The following is an 18,781-nucleotide window of genomic DNA, read 5'->3' on the forward strand; positions in this document are numbered from 1 at the left end:
GGATCTCTGTGAGTTCAAGGCCAGCCTGGTCTACATAGCAAACTGCAGGCCAGCTGGGGCTATGTCGGGAAACCTAATTTCTCTTCTCTCCAAAGCTTGTCCCCATCCTCCTTCCTTCTCTCTCTTCCCTGTTTTAGGTCAGAAATACCTGCAGACTGCTCCAATAAATGGGTACCTTTCTTAGAGCACAAAGGAAACCAGTAAACGAATCAATTTTTTAGAACTGAGTAAGCCTTCCTAGAATGTTCTCCAGGGAGCGGGGAGAGGAGGGACACATACTGCTGACGTCGCTCCTGCTTGTGAAATATAGCCCCGTTTACTCCTCACAGCCACCATATAAGGGGGATTCTAACGTCCCTGTTTGATACATGAAAGATTAGGCCTAGCCAGGAACCCTTGGCCAAAGCTCGCCAGGAGCGGAAGTGGGCAGGTGTCTCTACATTTGCCCAGGGAGACAGAACTCGGAGGACACATAGCCCTGTCCCTAGTCCGCATTGCCCCTGGGCATTTGCAGGGAAGAGATGGTGACTCAAAGGCTTGGAGAGAATACTCTAAAGCAAAGCATCCTCCAGGGTGTGGTGACCTCTTCTTAATTCCACAGGATGTGCAAGTGTTTGTGTCTCCACGTCTCCAGGGAGGTAAGGCCCCCAAAGGGAATTCCCTTCGGGCCCGTTTCCTACAGCTCACTGGAGAGCATTCCACATGGAAGCACTCATCCTGAGGAAGGCGGTGAGGTGTCCCCAACATGAAGGAAAGTGTGTACAGTCTCTGTGAAGGTCAGAATGGGCCAGGGGACTCCAGGGGCAGCAGACGATCGGAGAGAACTTACCCTCCGCTCACCAGGATGCTGTTACGGAACGTGCGGCTCTGCCTCCAGTGATCCTGCGTCAGCAACTGAGGCCCAAAGAAGTTTCTGCCCCGTAAGCAAGTCAAGGTCAGGCTACTGATTTTGTGAGATCTCACAGCCAGATGTCCCACCCAGGAATGGTGCCTCAGAGACACTTTGACACCAAGAAACTCAGGTCTCTGGATTTTGGTACCTTGGAGTAGTCCCAAGGGAACTCCTGTTAGTTTGTGTCCTTAGGGCAGGCAAGAGAAGGCTCCAGGTCTCTCTCTGGATTAAAACCATGCCTTCTCTGTGAGGCCGCTTCCACTGATCACCACTCCGTTCTCAGCTATATGAGGTTTATGATCTTTCCAGGGTAACCAGGGTGGTTCTGCCCTGTCCAACTGGTTTTCCTTAGTACCTAGGAGAGGGTTCGAAGCTGCCACCATGCCCTCAGAACCTCCCACGGCCTCTGTGCATCTCTGGGTCCCTGTTGGTCATTGTGTCCCCAGCTCCTGATGTTCCCAGCAATCAGGGATTGTCTTAGAGTGGGCACTTGCTTCTCTGGGGCATCCTCAACCACGGTAGAGGGGGATGGACAGACATGAAAATGTAGTAAGATCAGGAAGGGAGAGAATGGTGTCTCCTGAACGTGCACTCAGGCTGGTAAGAGCCATCCTGGATTGTGTGACGTGAGCAGGCAGCCTGGGGATAAAATGACAGGGTTGCTTCAGATGCCCTTGCAAGTCGCTGGAAACTCTTCTTTTGGCTTGTGACTTCTTACCCTCCCGGAAGGTCTGCTGACCTAAAGCATGCCTGTGAACCTGCTTGGGGAACCAGATGCTAGAGAACAGAATGACAAAATTCACTCCTCTACCCCCAGGGTGGACAGGAAAGGAAAAGACAGCTGGAGACCAGACTCTCTGGGTCCCTAGCAACCCCATCAACTCTTGATCCCAACACAGTCACAGAGGGAGGGCCTGGGCTTCCTGGGTGACATGGGCAGGATGGACTCTGAGGAGAAAACACTCTTCCATGCTGGCCTGTCCCCCACAGCCGAGCCCTTCAGAGTCACAGATAGCCCTCAGTATCAGGGACATGCAGGGGGCAGGAACTGGAGGTCCAACAACCCACCTACATCCGCCAGCCATTCAGCGTTCACATGAAGGCCTCCTGTCAGCAAACACTCCTGGCGGGCTCCTAGGAGCTCCCAACTCCAAAGCTAAGGAGTATCCACATCCCTGGAGAGCTCTCCCACCCCAAAGGGGAGACTCAGACCTTACTCTGGCGGGGTGGGGAGGGGGCGGAGGCATGGCTGTTAGGTTTGCACATTCACAACCTCAGGGCTCCCCTACCAGCCCCTCCTCCAGGGAAGGGTGTGGATCTGCGTGGGAAGGGTGGAGGCTCCATGAGTAATCAGGTTACAGAGGAATGAACTTGCAAGAACTGAGTCAGAGGAGACAGGAGGAAGAAAGGGGGATCCGGTCTGGAAGCCCCTCTCACTGGCCAGGCGACTCAGCGGCTGCCTCAGGTCCTCCAGGTCTCAGGTCTCAGCCCTCAGCCCTGCTACTCTAAGGAATGGTCTTTGCCAGGACATGGGGCATGCCCCCAGGAGTTACACAGAGGTCCCAGCACCAAGTCTCCTGTAAATTTCAGTGGTTGGGGAGACCTTAATGGCGTTTTTTCCAGGGTCCTGTCCTCACTGCTGCATATGAGGGGAGCTTCTCCCGCTAACCTTGTGCCTTTGGCACGTGCAGTCTGAACCTATCTCGGGACTTTGCACTTTCAACCTGTCTGGCTTACCTTAGCTTGTTTTCGCAGACAACCATGGGAGGCAAAGTCCAGCAAGGCCCCGAGGCTCCCTAGGGCAGACTCTTGAGTGTACCCACGGAACACATGACCTCAGGACCTCGCAAAGCCAGTCATGTGCCTGGAACTCCTCCAACACCACCCTGATGCTGCTCCCTCTCTAAGCAACTGCACAGCCCTGGAACCCAGCTCCTCATTCGACCCTTCGTCCTATCTATTAGCCATACTATAGCAAAGGTCTTTTCAAAATACAGGGTCATCGGGGCCTAGTCAAATGTTCTGCTGCTTCCCACTGCTCTTGGGATGAAGCCAAAATGTCTAGTCTGGTGCACAGGGGCTAGCCCCAGGCTACCTCCTTAGCCTCATTTCTTGGGCGTGGGCTCCACTGGGTTTGTTTCAGCCTCTCAAGCAGGTCATCACTGCTCCCGTCTACTTCAGGACCTTTGCACGTGCAGTGACTGCCACCAGCAAGCGCCTCCACATCCTTCTTGGCTTAGCTAACATTTACCGTCTTGAGGGATTTTTGTCTGTTGGTTGGTTTTTGTTTATTGATGGAACCCTCCCTGATCCTCCAGAGTTCATGGTTATTCTGTCGCAGTCAAGCCTCCATCCCTAGGCTCCTCCCTCTCCTACCCAAATAAGCATCAGCTGGAAGTGGACCAAACCCCAGCCCCACGCCTGCCCTCTTCCCTCCAGGAGACTCAGAGCCTGACCCAGGAAGTCCTAGCACCCCAGGAGGATTGGATTTGGGGAGAGAGGTCTTAACCCAGCTAGTCAGCTCTCCTTTGTGCCAGAGATGAAACTGGATGGAGAGGGGAAGAACTAGAGAGCGGAGCCATGGAGCAGAAGTCACCTAGAAAGAGAAAGCCAAAGATTATTTGGGGAGAAAGAGAGATAAGGTGGTCAGAAAACAGGAAATGATCAGCCAGAGCTGTTGGCTGGAGCAGAACGGTTGAGAATTAAGGCCACGGATCAAAGCCACAGGAACCGCCGGGGTTTTCTCAGAAACGGAAGACTCTGATTAAAGTCACTCTTTCCTGTCTGGGCGGGGTAGGCAATTCATTCACAGGTTCACTTAATCATTGGTATTTGAATGTATTAGAGGGTCATTCAACAAACATTGGTTGAGCACCTGTCCGTGTGCCAGGCCCTGTGTGATGCCCCGAGGACACAGCCATGAGTAAAAGTACTCTGACTTCACAAGCATGAGTGTCTAGACAGTTCTCAAGCCGCCATCTGCAGCCCCAGCTGTGAGTCACAGCCAGCATAAAAAAAAAAGAAAAGAAAAAAGGTACAGGGATTAGAGTAGTGGTTCTCAACCTGTGGGTTGCAACCCCTTTGAAGTTGCATATCAGATATCATGCATATCAGATATATACATTGCAATTCGTAACAGCAGCGAAGTTACAGTTATGAAGTAGCAACATAATTTTAAGGTCGGGGGCCACCACCATGAGTAACTGTATTAAAGGGTCGCAGCGTTAAGAGGGTTGGGGACCACTGGACTAGAGAGATGCTCATGGCTAAGAGCATGTACTGCTCTTAGGAAGGACCTGAGCTTGGTTCCCAGCACCTTCATAGGGTGGCTCCCAACTTCCTGTAACTAAGGGATATGAGGCTCTCTTCCGGCCTCCACGGACACCCGCACTTGAATGTGCACAAACCAACACACACACAAGCATATTTTTTATCTCAGTTTTATCTTTTTAATTTGTGTGGATTTTTTTCCTGCATGTATGTTAGTGGACACATTTGTCTGATGCCCTTGGAGACCAGAAGAGTATGTTGGATTCTCTAAGGCTGGAGTTACAGACGGATGTGACCTGCCCTGTGGGTTCTGGGGATCAAACCCAGATCCTCTGGAAGAACAGTCAGTGTTCTTAACCCCTGGGCCAGCTCTGCCACCCTCTGACATTTTCTTAAATGTCTCACCCCATCACCGCCCCCAGACCCTCCCCAAGTGCCCTCTGACACAGCCGAGATAAATTTTCAAAACGCACATCTGATTGGGTGCTGCCCAGCTTGAAATCCCTCACGCCTCCCCACCCCTCTGAGCACAAAGTCCATGGCCCATGAAGATTGGGATTGGTGTGTGCTCTGCCCAGATGACGTAGGATGAGTGACTGCTTCCCATCTAAGACTGGGTTCTTTCCTCTCTAAGCAGACAACTTAAACAACTTAATATTGGGTCCATTCCATCTCAGAACCAGTATGATTCCAGCTGGGTATAATGGTGTGCCCCATAATCTCAGGCGCTTGAGAGGTGGGTGAGAGAATTAGAAATTCAAAGCCTGTGTAAACAATTTAGCAAGATCCATCTTAAAAATCATTTTTTTTTAAGGCCTAGGAATGTTACTAAGAGGTAGAGCGCTTTCCTAGCATGCAAAAGTCCCTGGGTCTCACCTCCTGTAAAAAGGAGGGAAAACAGGAAGGAGGGAGGGAGGGAGGGAGGCAGGAAGGGAAGGAGGGAGGGAGGCAGGCAGGCAGGCAGACTGGGTAATGATAGCTCAGTCAGTAAAGTGGTTGCCTTACAAGCCTGAGGACCTGAGTTCAATACCCCAGAACCCACATTTTTTTTTTATTTTTCGAGACAGGGTTTCTCTGTGGTTTTGGAGCCTGTCCTGGAACTAGCTCTTGTAGACCAGGCTGGCCTCGAACTCACAGAGATCCGCCTGCCTCTGCCTCCCGAGTGCTGGGATTAAAGGCGTGTGCCACCACTGCCCGGCCAGAACCCACATTTTTAAAAATAAAACAAAATTTAAAATACATGGCATGGCAGTGTAATCCCAGCACCGAGAAGCAGGAAACATGCATGATCTTTGAGGGTCACTGGGCAGCCAGCGAAGCCTGCTTGGTGAGTTCCGGGCCAATGAGAGAGAGCTCCTGTGTCAACAACAACAACAGTAAATGGCCCTTGAGGAATAACACCTGAAGTTTGTTCCCTGGACTCCACAACCACTCCCACCCCTATCCCCCCCCCCCCCACGTGTACTTGAACATGCATACATACACACATACACAAGACAGACGGTGGGGGGGAGGATAGAAAGGAGGAAGGAAGAAGGAAAAATAAAAGACAGTCGTGTGGGAAACCATAATTCCAGCTAGAATCCTACCAAGAAACAAGTCTGACACCAAACTGGGGACCAGTGGTTTGTGCAGTAAATGCATAGCATTAGGGGGTGACTGCTCCTCCCAATTTCTGCCCTCAGTGCCTGTTCCTGTCCCCTCACCCCCCCCCCCACCTCGGTTTTCTGTCTGTGAAGAGAAAAGCTATCAGATACGGAAAGTACCTGGAACAGCACTTGCTAAGTTAAGGCCTGCTTCACCCTGAGGAGCCATACTGAGAGCTTCTTAGCTCAGCCTGTGGAGCCTGCAGACTGGCAGGTTTTACCCTTCCCACTCCTCCCATCATCCCTTGTTTTCCTGGCCAAAGTCAGCTCCTCACATGGGTCTGGCTGAGGGCCGAATTGGCCAGGTGAGTATGGTCAGTCACAGAGGTGACCACCCAAGATTCCATGACCAGAGTGGCCAGGGTTGGATCTACGCTGAGGTCTGGGGACCCCGAATCCAAATACCCTTGTCACAAAACAACCAACCCCCTTCCACACACACACAGCACAGGCTGACAGCTTGCGGTCCATTCACGGTCCAGCACTTTATTCTGTTGTCCCCAGGTGACCGGGTTGCATTCCTGTGGTTTGGGGCTTGCTGGAGTTGGTGGCAGTGACTGAGGTCTTGGCGCTCTCCCACTAGGGAGTGGGGAAGGGGTGGGGAGGGGGCTCTGGGGCCAAATTCCCCTACAAATGAGATTCCAGTGGTTTCCTCAGTTGAGGCGTCTGCAGAGTAGAGAACAAACAATGTGAGTTTAAGTTTCTCTGGGAAAATGATCTGCTCTGCTGAAGATCTAAGCCGCCCTTGAGGCCTGCTGCCTCCCCTGGTGCCAAGCCAGACCCCGACCCCCACTCCACCCCCCCCATCCCCGTCTTCCAGACACAGCAGTGAGGCAGCTCCAACTCCCAAGGCCATGCACTCCTCCCCCTGACACCCTCTGTGACCTCAAAAGTGTCACCACAAACAGGCTGTGGCTTTTCCTGACCAGAGAGAACTGGGAACCAGTCTCTGGGACCTCCCAGGACAGGTCTAGGCCAGCTGCGGCTGCTGTTGCTAGTCCGGATGCAGGGTCAGGTTGCTGAGACCAGGAGCTATCATGACACTGACTGTTTCTTGGGGGTCCCCAGGCTTTAGTAGCATAGTCCACTGTGGCAGGTCCCAAAACGCACAGAGCAGAAAGGGACAAAGAGGTAGCATTTATCCGCTGGCTTCTCCTCACCCCCAGCCCAGCACCACCTAAGATGCTAGCATGGTTTAGCCGTGTACTACCATAGCCACAACACAGAGGAGCCTGAGGTCATGCTCAGAGAACACACAAGGCCACACACTGTAGATCCCATTTCCATACGATATCCAGAATAGGTAAAGCCACAAAGATGGGGCATGGATTAGTGATTGTCTAAACAGAGAGTGACTGCTTAATGGAGACATGGCTTTCTTTTAGAGAAAAAAAAAAAAGTTCCAGAATTAGAAAGAAATAGTGTTCACACAACATCATGAATGGACTAAATGTCACTCATGGAGGTTATGACACGTGCATCTACTACAATACATGGAGATATGACAGTCCTTTCCCCCGCGGCCTCAGCTGTAAATGAATCAACAGCTCTGGCCACCCATGGGGATAGGGAGTCCAGGGGTCCAAGTGGACGTGCCCCCCGAGCCGTGGCCCTTCTCCCTAGGTCTCACCTCACGCACGTCCTGGCAGCACTCCTCTCCAATCAGGCAGGAAACCAAAGGCAAACCACACCCTGCTCCCAAGGGCCAGCAGTTTGCAGAGGAGTGGCTGGAATTTGGCTTCTCTGGGATGGGCTACGCACCTTCTGGCCCAAGATGGAAACAGGAATGAGATGATGATAAGAAAAGAAACCGAGACCACAGGCTTGGCCTATGATCCAAGGGGCCAGCCCTCCCCCAGGCAGCCGCCTCCTGGCCCAGAATTCCAAGTCATCAGGGAACTATGACCATGACCCCAGCCTTCGTGGTTATTGTGAAGACATTTGTCACTCCAGATGGGCACAACATACTTTAACAGTGATTAAGTTTGACACGGGACTTTTAAATATTTAAACTTGTGGTTTGGATTAATCTTTCATTACTTTGTAACAACAACAAAAACAACCAAAAAAGAAAACACCAATTCGGTGGCTTAAGCCAATACCCATTTATTTTGTGTGTCAGCATGCTCGTGTGTGTGTACATGTGTGTGATCATGTTAATGTGTGTGCACACTTGTATGAGCATGCTTGTGTATGTGTGGACATGTGTGAAAGCGTGTTCATATGTGTGTAAGCACACGCGTCAGCATGCAGGTGGAAAGACAACCTGAGGGTGTCATTCAGTTACTCGGGAGCCTTCACCTTGTTTACTGAGACTGGTTCTTTCATTGGCCTGGAGCTTGCTGGCAGGCCATGCAGGAACAGAAGGAGTCTCTGCTTCCTCGGGGCTGGCATTATAAATGCGCACCACCATAACAAGATTGCTGATTGGTTTGTTTATTTGGTTTTATACAATGTATTTTGATCATGTCTCCCCTCCCTCTCCTCCTCCCAGATCCTCCCCACCTTCCTCCCCACCCAACTTTATGCTTTATGTTCTTTCTCTCTTTAAAAAAAAATAAATAAATAACTGCAAGGGACTGGAGAGATGGCTCAGCAGTCAAGAGCACTGGTTGCTCTTCCAGAGGACCCAGGTTCAGTTCCCAGCACCCACACGGCGGCTCACAACTGTCTGTAACTTCAGTTCTAGGGGACCCGACACCCTTAGACATGCACACAGGCAAAGTCCCGATGCACATAAAATGCCACAAATGCTGGGGCTCTTTAATCTCAGCAAAGGCAGGCAAATCTGAGTTCAAGGACAGCCTGGTCTATAGAACGAGTTGCAGGACAGCCAGGGCTACACAGAAACCCTGTCTCAGAAAACTGAAGAAAAAAAATAAAAAAAAAACAATCAAAAAAAATTAAACTAACAAAATGGAATTCATTTTGTGTTGGTCACCTATTCCTGGGCATGGGGCATGGTTGTACACCCATGACACTCCACTGGGGAAGACTGGTCACCCCTGGAGTGTGGGTGTACACCCGTGACACTCCACTGGGGAAGACTGATGTTCCCTGGAGTGTAGGTGTACACCCAAAACACTCCACTGGGGAAGACTGGTTTCCCTTTTGCTAGCAGTTATCAATTGCTGTTAGCTTCTTGGTAAAGGGTTTTGGCTTTGGTTTTAACATGGTTTCTAACGAGCAAAACTTCAATCCTCAAGTTTGCAGGGCAAGCATTTTGCCAACTGGACCACCTTCCCAGTCCGACCCTGTTATTAGCTCACACCTGCACAAGACAGAGGTCCATGTGAGCTCAATGAGTTCCTTGCTTGGGGGTCTCACAAAGTTAAACTTGGGTGTCAGCCAATCTAGACTCTTCGTTCAAGACTGTGAGGAAGAACCCACTCCTAGGGCTATTCAGGATGTCCAGTTCCTTCAGTCCGATGGACTAACTCCACCCCTGCAATCCCAGCACTCAGGATGCTGAGACAGGGGATCTTGTCTCAAGTTTAAGTACAGCCTGTTTTCTGAGACAGGGTTTCTCTTTGTAGCAGTCCTGGAACTCGCTCTGTAGTCCAGGCTGATCTTGAACTCAGAGATCTGCTTCCCACTGCTGGGATTAAAGGCATGCGCTGCCACCACCTGACACAAGAGAATGCCTTAATTAATCAGTTAACTTTTTCTTGGAATTCATAATAACATTTAATAAATAAAAACACAATTACTCAACTTCATGTTTAAAGTTCAAACAAAGTTAATTCATTTTTTTCCGCTAATGGTTCCTCATTTGAGGCATAAATAAATCACAATCAGTTAATTTTATGTCATTCATGTCTGGTAGGTACACAGGAACCCAATTCTTCCCATCCCAGCACAGTAAGGCTCCTGACACGCTCTTCGAGATATTCCCCAAGTGACCAGCAGCAGAGAGCCAGTCAAGGCAGATTTTTCTAGAAGCAAACCAGAATATAGCATGGCTTCTAGCCTTTGGGACACATACTGACCGTAACTCAGTCCATGACCTCACCAAACTGCACAGGAAGCAGAGAAGGGCAATCTAGGAGAAAGAAAATCCAAATCTAGTCAGCAGACAGCATGCTTGTTACCATGTTTGCTGCCTGCTGTGATGGCTTAAATCTTAAACATGCTCCACGGTGTATGGGGGCGGGCGTCATACTTTTAACCCTTTATTCTCCACTGAGGGTGCTGCTTTAAGAGTCTGTGACGATTTAGGAATTCAGGTGTAGTTAGCAGAAATCAGTAGAGGCGGATGTTGACGGTTATGAGCATCCCCTGTGACATGAAGTCTCTACCGCAGGCTCTCACCATCATGCAGTAAGCGGCTGCAGTATGACTTCTCTGCCGGGATGGATCAACACCCTCCGAGACCATGAGCCCAAAGAAACTTCTTCCCGCTTATGCTGCTTCTGTTAGATATTATAGAACAATAATCACTCATAGCTCCAGGTGTGTGGTGGGCCACCCCATGCAATGGTGGCAGCGGAGCGGAGATCCCTGCGTGACCTAGAAGGAGCAAGAGCAGTAAACTTTTTTCTTTTTTCCTTTTTTTCTTCTCTCTCTCTCTCTCTTTCTTCTTCCTTCTTTTCTCTTTGTCTTTGTTTTTCATTTGTTTGTTTGTTTCTTTTGTTTTGCTTTGTTTTTAGGACAGACTTTCTCTGTGTAGTCCTGGCTGTCCTGGAACTTGCTCTGTAGACCAGGCTGGCCTCTAATGCACAGAGATCTGCCTGCCTCTGCTGGGGTTAAAGGCTGCGCCTCCACCGAACTCAGCAGAGTACTTTTCCTTTACTTATTGTTTCTTCGCTGTTATTGGGTACACGTGTGTGAGCGCAGACACATGCAGGCCATTACACACATACGGAGGTCAGAAGACAATAGTTCTCTCCTTCCACTGGGGTCGCAGGGATTGACCTCAGGGCTTCAGACGTTCCGGCAATCACTGTTCTCCACTGAGCCATCTCCCTAGCCTTATGGTTTTTTTCCTCCAGTCAGTGGCAACTCAGCAGGAAGACTTGCTCATCTGATGAGCCTAGGGCCACGCAGGATAGCTGCAGGACAGCTCACAGACTGGTCAAGGAAACCCGCTCCTGGCCACCCCTGGGCAGTCAGTCCAGAAGCTTAGGTCACTGCCGCTCCTAGTCGGGAACAGAACACAGGTACAGATGCCCTCAGGACTGTCCCCACGCTTCCTTCAGGAAAACTGAAGAGTCCAAGCAGGGCAGGCCGGAAGATGATAGTGGCATACCCCTACCCGTAACCCCACTGCTATATTTGTGGACACAGTGCCTGGTTTTCCTTTTAGATCTCACTGTAAGAATCAGCAAACTATTTCCCAAAGCCAAACACAAATTCCCTGGTCCAGACAGTGTCTGAGGGATGCTCTCTGAGTCTGTGACTCCTGCCTGTCCATCCTGTGTGGGCAAGGATGAGCAAGAGGAAAGTGTGGACAAGCAGGACTGAGCACACGGGCAGCACACATGCAGCTGCTCTCAGACCCTCCCAGTGCTGCCCTCAGAGAGCACGGCAGAGATGTCAGCGGTCCAGCCCTGGCCCTGCAATGGAGCACGGGTAGATCCCTTTGGCTCCATTCCTGAAGCCACAGGACGATTCTCAGTATAGGTGAAGGAGAGGACATAGGAGCAGAGATCACACCACCCACGGCCCACATCCACACACAGCAGAGAGGATGAAGGGATCACGCCGCCCACGGCCCCACATCCACACACAGCAGAGAGGATGAAGGGATCACACCACCCACAGCCCACATCCACACACAGCAGAGAGGATGAAGGGATCACACCACCCACGGCCCCACATCCACACACAGCAGAGAGGATGAAGGGATCACGCCGCCCACGGCCCCACATCCACACACAGCAGAGAGGATGAAGGGATCACACCACCCACGGCCCCACATCCACACACAGCAGAGAGGATGAAGGGATCACGCCACCCACGGCCCACACCCACACACAGCAGAGAAGATGAAGGGATCACGCCGCCCACGGCCCCACATCCACACACAGCAGAGAGGATGAAGGGATCACACCACCCATGGATCCACATCCGCACACAGCAGAGAGGATGAAGGGATCACGCCACCCATGGCTCCACATCCGCACACAGCAGAGAGGATGAAGGGATCACACCGCCCATGGATCCACATCCGCACACAGCAGAGAAGATGAAGGGATCACACCGCCCATGGCTCCACATCCACACACAGCAGAGAGGATGAAGGGATCACACCATCCACGGCCCACATCCACACACAGAAGAGAGGATGAAGGGATCACACCGCCCACGGTCCCACATCCACACACAGCAGAGAGGATGAAGGGATCACACCACCCACGGATCCACATCCGCACACAGCAGAGAGGATGAAGGGATCACACCACCCACGGCCCCACATCCACACACAGCAGAGAGGATGAAGGGATCACACCACCCACGGCTCCACATCCACACACAGCAGAGAGGATGAAGGGATCACACCGCCCACGGTCCCACATCCACACACAGCAGAGAGGATGAAGGGATCACACCGCCCACGGTCCCACATCCACACACAGCAGAGAGGATGAAGGGATCACACCGCCCACGGTCCCACATCCACACACAGCAGAGAGGATGAAGGGATCACACCGCCCACGGTCCCACATCCACACACAGCAGAGAGGATGAAGGGATCACACCGCCCACGGTCCCACATCCACACACAGCAGAGAGGATGAAGGGATCACACCGCCCACGGTCCCACATCCACACACAGCAGAGAGGATGAAGGGATCACACCACCCATGGCTCCACATCCACACACAGCAGAGAGGATGAAGGGATCACACCACCCATGGCTCCACATCCACACACAGCAGAGAGGATGAAGGGATCACGCCACCCACGGCCCCACATCCACACACAGCAGAGAGGATGAAGGGATCACACCACCCACGGCCCCACATCCACACACAGCAGAGAGGATGAAGGGATCACACCACCCATGGCTCCACATCCACACACAGCAGAGAGGATGAAGGGATCACACCACCCACGGCTCCACATCCACACACAGCAGAGAGGATGAAGGGATCACACCACCCACGGCTCCACATCCACACACAGCAGAGAGGATGAAGGGATCACGCCACCCACGGCCCCACATCCACACACAGCAGAGAGGACCCTAGAAAGGAAGTCCAGTGCTGACTCTGTCACTCAGGTGTCAAAGGGTTCTTTAGCCCCAGTCCCAGCTGACCTGACATTCCAGCAAGATTGTCCTTTGAGCAATGTTGTGCAGAATGTGGGAAAGAAAGTTAGAATTTAATATATATATATATATATTTCTATCCACAAGCAAGAAACTCAAGACTTCTAACATTTGGCATCTAGCCTGACCCACGTCCTCCTGATTGTTGGCCAGTCACATCCCCTGCATGAGTCAGTTTCTGGAAGGAATGAGAATGTTCCATTAGGCTGAGGACTTGACAGACTTATCCTTGCTCTGTTGCTTGCTTTTAATATACTGTGGCCTGCTAATGCTTCCACGTGCCCAGTTCCCAACGAAACCACAGTTTTCAATGTCTGATTAAGCTAAATGAATACTCCTTAAAGAGTAGCCGTTGTAGGGAGTGCTGGCTCATGCCTGGGATTTCAGCCCTCAGGAGGCTGAGGCAGGAGGACCACCTACAAATTCAACATTAGTCTGTCAGTCTGGACTACAGAGTGAAACCTTGCACACGCGCGTGCATGTGCGCGCATACACACACACACACAAAGGTTGGCAAATGGCTGAAAGGGATTTATGTAATAACACAAGAAAACAGCAGCGTCTCCCCGAGTGAAGTTGAGATTTTGTGTGGCAGGGAAAATGAGGTTCTGCCTATCAAGCGGACTGTAGTGGACTTGTTTCTACAGGCTTCTGTGCTTGCCAGCAGGAAGGTGAAGCTGGGAGAGGGTATCGAATTAGCAGCTGTTGGGAAGGGAAGGTAAATACATCGGGGAATTTGGAGAGCAAGTTTAAAAGCATTCTCGTTATTTCATGGTTTTGGTGGCTGAAAACCTCATGCATTTCCAAGATCGTTCATATCTGCCCTTCAAACAAGGAACAGAAAAGAAAAGAAAAATTTTAATTTGCTTAAAAAAAAAACCTTTCTAAATGAAGAGTTTGAGTGGGTTTAAAATCCATTTGCCGGAGGTATTAAAATGCAACGTTATTCCAATTTCTTCGTAAGAACAACTGATTGACATGAGAGAAGATGAGAATTTGCAAGCCAGTTTTGAACAAAACCTCTTCATAATTGGTGGATAAAATTGAAAATTAAAAATTAATGTCACGATTTCTGGAACTGAGCCCCACAATGCACCTCGTCCGTCTGGATCTAGGTGTCTTCGTGAGGCCTGTTTTTCATCCTTGGCAGCCATTAAAAAAACTGAACTTTGAAATAAACCAGATTTTAAATAAGGCATTCGAATCCTGGCCCCGCAAAGTGTAAAACCAAGATTTTTCAAAAATAAACAAGCATATTCAATCACGTTGCTCTCATCGTGAGAGCAAAAAGGGATTTGAGCTAAAGGAAACACCATGAAATCATTTTAAGATATTGTTCATTTTTGTGGTCTCTCTATAGTTTTATGATGTGCATAATATCCTGTATGAACTTATATGTCATGTGTATATTTGATAATGGACATATGTTTTCATAATGTAAGTACGCACGTATGTGGGTAGTTCATGTGTGTTTCTAGAAAAGTTCTGTGTACGCACCTCACACATATAGACGGGAACTGCCGTGACTACTCCACAGTTTTTATTGGTGGTTTATATGAACAATAAACTCTGAATTGAAGGATGTTGGCAGTGCCTGTGTTCCCTCCAGTCCTGGCACTAGAGATGACATGGGTCCTATTCTGCCTTGGGTGTGGACACATGTCGTAAAGATGTCCCTGGACTGGGCCTGGCCTACCCTGCAGGGGCAAGGGGTCAATTAAAGCTTCAGGCATGTGTGTTGTTATAGGTTAGAAGTCACAGGCCTGAAAGAATTAACCAAGGGCAGGAGCTGCCCCCATTGAAAAGAACATGATCTCCCCCCCTAGAAAAAGAGCTAGCTGGACTGGTGGTAGCACATGCCTTTAATCCCAGCACTCAGGAGACAGAGGCAGGCAGATCTCTGTGCCTTTGAGGTCAGCTTGGTCTACAGAGTTAGTTCCAAGATAGCCAGGGCTACATAGAAAAACCCTATCTTGAAAAACCAAACCAAAAAGAAAAAAATCTCTCTCTCCTCTCTCTTCCTCACTCTTCCCCCCACAAGAAGAAAGAGCTAAAGGCTGCCAGTTCAGGCTAAGGGGGACTTCAAAGGACACTAAAAGTCACTGTCTTTTTTTGGTCAGTGCAGCAAGTTGGCAGTGGAGGCTGTGTGAATTCAGACAGCCAGAGACTGGGCCCGTGGCATTTTTCTGCTTGTTATCTGGACCTTAACATGGAATTTGGTCCTTGGTTACCAAGATGATCACACAGTCTCTGCTGGAGAGTCCTTTCTGTTGTTAACTTCTGATTGGCATGCTGCAAATAAAGCCTCTGATGCCCAGGAGGCTAAATACCCAGGGTGGTCTCAAGAACACCTCTCCCCAAAGTCTTAGGTTGGTCACAAGCCAGGCATAATGGCATATGCACGTCATTCCAGCACTTGAGAGGCTAAGGCAGGAGGGTTGTGAGTTTGAGGCCAACCTGGGCTATAATAATGAGACCCTTGTCTCATACAGAGAGAGAGAGAAAGAGAGAGAGAGAGAGAGGCTGCAATTTTGTTACCTGTGGAGTGGCTCAACCTCTCCTGAAGCAAAAAGACTTTCCTGAGGAAAGACTGTGTTGTTCCATTCCATTTCCTCCCTGTGCTTTTTCTGCCCATAGACGTTGTTTCCTGTATTTTCATTACTTACAGCAGAAAATCCAGGCTGCCTAGACAACCTATAATGGCCTATTGTTCTCCATTCCCAGCCCACTGCATTAGTCAGCTACAAGGAAAGGGGTTGTGGATTTGAATGTGAACAATCCTGATATGCTCATGTATTTGAATGCTTAGGCCCCAGTTGGTGGAACTGTTTGGGAAGGACTGGGAGGTGTGGTTTTGTTGAAAAATGTGTGTCACCGAGGTGGCCTTTGAGGCTTTCCCTAGCTGTCTCTGCCTCATGACTGTGTCTCGAGATGTGAGCTCTCAGCTATTGCTTCAACACCACATCTGCCTGCCTATTGCCACGCTCCCCACCATGATAGTCATGAACTCACCCTTCGGAACTGTAAGCCCCAAATAGACACCTTCTTTTCTAAGTTGTCTTGGTTATTGTGTCTTATCACAACAATAGAAAATTAACCAAGACGAGGGCCATTCTAGATAATTTGAACAGAAAGAATTTTATGCCATTATCCTTTGCTAGAGAATACATTGGAAAGGCTGGAGAAGCCAGCTATGTCTGCAGCAGATCCTGGAAGAACATGCTTGAACGAATCCCTGGGGAAGCTGTGCCTCTCTGGTGCTGTTGGGGAGCTTTAAATGAGGAACTACTCAGGGACCATTGACTTCCAGAACCATGCTCATAACTGATCAGGGGATCGATAAGTCATTTCAAAAACTTTGTAGCCACCAAACTGGAGACTGGATACCAGAAGGCAGCTGTGCAAAGTTCCAGTGTCCACACCATGCTGACATCAGAAGAAAGATGCCTCCTGTACCAACTCCTTACCCCCAAGTCTGCATAGCAGACATAACTATGTTAGCAAGATCCTAACAACAAAGGAGTCTGAGGAACGCAGTGTGTAGCACTCCTGCCCCGTAGCTCAGAAAGGCTCACTAGGAGGTTAGGTGGGGGCCACACTGTGCACACATTCCTGCTCAGCAAGTTTGCCAAGCTCACCTGTGTTCCCGCTACAGCGATGATTCCAAGGGATTCTTGGGAATGCCCCTCCAATTCCGTCTGCCCTATTTGAGACCAGGCAGTGATGGTGCACACCTTAAATCCCAGCACTGGGAGGCAGAGGCAGGCAGATCTCTGTGAGTTCGAGGCCAGCCTGGTTTACAGAGTGAGTTTCGGGACAGCCGGGACTACATGGAGAAACCCAGTCCTGAAAAACAAAACCAACAACAATAACAACAAAAAGAAACAAAACAAACCCTCTGCTCTTTGTGAATCTATGACACTTTCCCTGGGCTTTTTGGGTTAGTATGGACTGAAGTTGCTCCGTAGAAATATAATGCAAGCCACACATAGAGTAGGTTGGCTAACAAGCATCCAAAGATATCAAGTATATCAGGTCCTACCCTCTAGCACCTTTAAATGGTAAATAAATTGTGGGAGATGGGGACGGACCTTTGCAGATGCAATTAAGGATGTCAGGGTGAGGAGGGTCACCCTGATTATTCATGATCCCATAGTTGCCTTCTCAAGTGGCCTTGTACCAGATGGACAGAAGGGATTGAGACTAGCATGAGAGGAGATGGGAGGGATGCAGTCACAAATTCAAGGACTCTGGGCAGCTCCCAAAAGCTGCAAGAGGCAGGAAGTGGATCCTCCCCTCTAAGCCTACAAAAGCAACGTGTCCTAGCCGGATTTGGGGCGCATGACTGCGAGACAACGTATTCTGGTCGTTTAAAGTCACTGGGTTTGTGGTCATTTGATACAGATGAAATTAATTTTAATCATCTACTTTATTTAACCCAAGAGTCACAAAGCATCATCGTCTCAACACAGCACTGAGATAAAAGATTATGAGTAAGAGGTGCTAATGAGAGGGCTCCACAGAGGGGAAAGGCCCTCGTTGCCAAGCCCTAAGCCTGAGGTTGGTCTTCGGTACTCGTGTGGTGGAGGAAAGAACTGATTCCCACAAATTGTCTTCTGACCCCCACACGCATATAGTGGCACAAAGTCCCCCGTTCCACCTCACACAGCAAATAGATAAACTTTTAATTATGACTACTACAGCTTACATCCTTCATGCTAAGCTAGTAACATCTAAATTGCCTTTTATTTTATCCCAAAGCTCTCTCAGTGTGGATTAACCCAAAAGCTGTACCTGACTGAAGGCTGCCAGGTAGGATAGTGGAGCTCCGGTCTTTGGGAGACCAGCACCAGGCTGAGACTGAAACCTTTCCTCCTCATACACAGTGAGCTCCTCGGAGTCGGCAATCTTGTCCCTTCATTTCTGTATCCTGTGCCGTAATGCAAGATGCTCAGTAAGTGTGTTTGAGTGAACGGTGGAGTTCTCTGAGACCAGGGCTGTTACTTGGTCAGTGAAATGCCTGCCAATAAAACTCGAAGACCTGAGTTCAGCTTCTGACACCCACATAAAAAAACAGGGTGCAAAGGCATGACCTTGTAATCCCAGTGCTGAGGGGCAATGACACAGGGATTCTTGAGGCTTGCTGGCCAGCTAGCCTGCACTAATTGGTCCCATTCAGAGACCCTGTCTCAAAAGTAAAAACAAACACGGGTAGATGGCTCCTCACGATAGACACCTGAAGTTGATCTCTCGCCCACACACACTCACACACACACACACATACTCAACGCGCACACACACCACATACATATACATGCACAACTCTCTCACACACACATGCATGCACACACATACACACACACTCACACACACCACACACACACATGCACACAGACAAGCACGCACACTCTCGCACACACACACTCACATACATGCACAACTCTCTCACACACGCGCATGCGCGCACATACACGCACACACCACACACATTCTCACACACGCACACACACTCTCTCACATACGTGTGTGCGCGCACACATACACACACACACACACACACACACACATGTTTGCTTTCTGTTACTGTAATAAAAGCACTCTGACCGAAAGCCACTTAGGGGAGGAAAGGGTTTGTTTCTTCTTACACATCTGTCAGAAGGGAAGGCAGGGCAGGAACCTAAGTAGAAAACACGAAGGAAT

At 49.8% G+C, this 18,781-nt stretch overlaps 2 long non-coding RNA genes across 2 annotated transcripts; both read right to left on the reverse strand.

The window, feature by feature from the left end:
* Positions 1 to 6,303: 6,303 nt before the first annotated feature.
* LOC142831824 (uncharacterized) lies at positions 6,304 to 7,570 on the reverse strand. The gene is made up of 3 exons (XR_012907076.1): positions 7,439 to 7,570; positions 6,735 to 7,186; positions 6,304 to 6,474 (listed from the first exon to the last, which is right to left on the reverse strand). It is a non-coding gene; the product is annotated as an uncharacterized LOC142831824 (long non-coding RNA).
* Positions 7,571 to 9,567: 1,997 nt separating this feature from the next.
* On the reverse strand, positions 9,568 to 18,093 carry LOC142831825 (uncharacterized). Its single transcript, XR_012907077.1, has 3 exons — positions 17,876 to 18,093; positions 16,720 to 16,927; positions 9,568 to 10,946 (listed from the first exon to the last, which is right to left on the reverse strand). It is a non-coding gene; the product is annotated as an uncharacterized LOC142831825 (long non-coding RNA).
* Between the last annotated feature and the right edge of the window lie 688 nt (positions 18,094 to 18,781).

Source organism: Microtus pennsylvanicus, chromosome 11 (assembly GCF_037038515.1).
Source record: "Microtus pennsylvanicus isolate mMicPen1 chromosome 11, mMicPen1.hap1, whole genome shotgun sequence".
NCBI lineage: Eukaryota > Metazoa > Chordata > Mammalia > Rodentia > Cricetidae > Microtus > Microtus pennsylvanicus.